We start from the raw sequence: 2,522 nt of genomic DNA on the forward strand, positions 1-2,522 counted from the left end.
CCGCGGACTCCGGAGCCGGCCACGCCGCCCAGCCTGGCCCCCGCCTGCGCACCCGAAGAGCCGAGCCGGTGGGTACTGGGGGCGGCGGGCGCGCGGCGGGCAGCAGCCGCGTGGTCCCGGGAGGGCTCGGGTGGCTGGCGGGAAAGGGGGAAAGGGCAGGCGGCTCTGAGCCCAGCCCGGAGCTGCCGTGCGGGAGGCAGGGGTCGCCAGCCTGGGGATCGCTGGGGCGGAGGGTCGGTCCGGTCGGGCCTGGCCCGACCCGTGAGGGGTCCCAGAACTCGGCCTTGTGGGGACTTAGGTTACTCGCAGGTAACGTGAGGGTGGGGAGAGGCGCCTGCGGTCGCAGGATCCAGGCACCCTGTGGGCCCTTTGGGCCCCTCCAGCAGCCTGGGCTGCCTCTGGGTTCCGGAGAGGACGCCCGAGCCCCGCCCCTTCCCGTACTCCGCCCCCGGGGCCCTGCAATGCCAGCTTCCCCGCGCCTGGGCGCCTGTGAGTGCGGCGGCCAGGGTCTCGGAGGTGAATGAGAGAATGAATGGTTGGCCCATGGCCTTATTCAGCTCCAGGCACGCTCTGGCCCTGTGATTCGTTCATTCATACAGGCGTCCACGAGAGGTTACCGAGCCCCTACTGTGTGCGTAGCGGGTGTATGCCCTGGAGGGAGCCGTCTCCTGGGAGAGACTGACAAGAAAACCGGCGATTAGAGCACAATGAGATATGGAGGGAGCTATGTGTTGGGGGAGGCAGGAAGGGGTTCTGGAGGAGGTGATACCTGAGCTGAGTCTTCAAGGATGACTAATAGAAGAGAGAGGGTGTACAGGACCAAGGAAGGTGCAGGTGCAAAGACAAGAAGCTTAGGGAGAGCGAGACTATGATAGCGATGGGAGCAGTTTCTCCTGGCTGTGTGTGGTGGTGAAAGAAGGGACTGGAGAGGGCCACCCCTGTGGTCACACAGGAACACAGGCGCAAGCTGTGTAACACAGGGTAAGCTGAGGACAGAGGGGGCTGCCGGAGTCTATAGGCAGGTTCCTGGCAAGAAGCATTGGGTGTGAAGTATGGGCTTGGCGCACAGAAGGGTGCCCTATAAACTTTCACTCTATTAACGCAAGATGTTAACTGATCAGATTTGCATTTGTAAATACTACAGGCTGTTGTGGGGAAATGGATTGGAGGGAGGAAGGCTGGAAGGGCAGTTTGAAGGCTGCTGCCTGACCCAGGAGCAGAAGAGTGAAAGAGGAGTGAGCAGCGGGAAGGTTTTAGCAGGTGGTGAGTCCTTGGTGTGAGAAATGGAGGGAAGTGAACAGGTCTTTTGATGCCAGATGGCAATGACTAGCTGGAGTTGTCTTCCTCCTTTCTACATATAGGATATTGAACAAGGAGGACAGGTCAGGGGACAAAGTGCTCTGTTTACTTCCGCTGGACCCCCAAGCAGAGGTGTCTGGCGGGCCAAAGACCCATGATTGTAGAGCTAGAGTGTACAACCCTTAATGGGGGCCCTGTGAACCATCAGGTACAGCCCTTTAGTCCCCACCTTTCATCTCCCTTGCCCCTCCAAACAGTTCCCTTGAGTCTGGAACAGTGCTTGGTGGGGCAGCCTGGACCCAGACCTAAGATACATTCGATGAATATAAAGTGAGCACCTGTTCTGTGCCCAGCACTACACTGTGGGTGAGAGAGGCTATGATGCTGTTTCACCAAAAGGCCAGGAGGCTGCCTTGGTGGAAATCAGCTTTTAGCTGAGATCTGGGATGCTCAGCACACCCTCTCCAGATCTGCAAGGGTCCTTTGAGGCCCTTTGAAATTCCGAGGTTGCCCACTGCCTCCCTCACTTCTCCAGAGGTCAGTCTTGAGGGTACCTGGCCCACACTAGGTTAAAAGGCAGTAGATGACCCAGGTCTGCTGGGTCCGTCCCATCCCTGCCTTTAGAGGACACAACACAGGTCGGAGGATACCCAGAGGTAGTCTTGGGTAGTAAGTCCTGGGTCACTCATGTGGTATGGCTCCTGGCCAGCCTGCAGCCAACCCCTAGGTGCAGGGCCATGCTGGAGGGCCAAAGGCAGTCGCATACTCTCAGGCTACATGTCTAGTGACACAACACCGACAGGGTTTTATACTGGGCACTGCAGCCACGGGGTTACTGAGGAAGGTCACAGCCTGGCAGGGTAGCAAGTTAACCCTTACAGAGAAGTGGAAGCTTGGAAATCAACCAGCCAGCGGGCCTGCCTCTCTAAGGGCAGCCCTGCAGAAGCAGTGAGTGCTGGAGTTCCCGGTTCCGATCCCACCTCTCCTTTTACTAGTCCGGGGATCTTGAACAAGTCATTCACCTGGCCAGACTCCGTTTCCCTGCCTGTAGAATGGGGTACTAACACAGACCTAATGGCTTGGCTCGGGACAAGCATTGAAGGGAGTACGGTAAGTGGGCGCTGAGAACGCTGGAAGCTCCAGGCGCTGCAGCCCTGTTCGCCGCGTCTCTCACACCCTCGGTTCCCCGCCTCCCTACCCCCTCCCAGGGGCTGGCGCTTCCG

At 58.9% G+C, this 2,522-nt stretch overlaps 1 protein-coding gene across 2 annotated transcripts in view; it reads left to right on the forward strand.

Annotated features, from left to right (window-relative positions):
* The window catches only part of MYO1C (myosin IC), a 23,269-nt gene that overhangs the window by 1,093 nt on the left and 19,654 nt on the right, over positions 1–2,522 (forward strand). The window contains exon 1 of one of the 2 annotated variants that reach the window (XM_029927565.1): positions 7–68. The exons of the other annotated variant lie outside the window; for it this stretch is intronic. The gene's annotated coding sequence lies outside the window, so the exon portion shown is untranslated. Of the gene's footprint in view, positions 1–6; positions 69–2,522 lie in introns of those variants that run through there. 2 annotated transcript variants of the gene reach the window in all.

This window comes from Suricata suricatta, chromosome 17 (genome assembly GCF_006229205.1).
Source record: "Suricata suricatta isolate VVHF042 chromosome 17, meerkat_22Aug2017_6uvM2_HiC, whole genome shotgun sequence".
Taxonomy (NCBI): Eukaryota; Metazoa; Chordata; class Mammalia; order Carnivora; family Herpestidae; genus Suricata; species Suricata suricatta.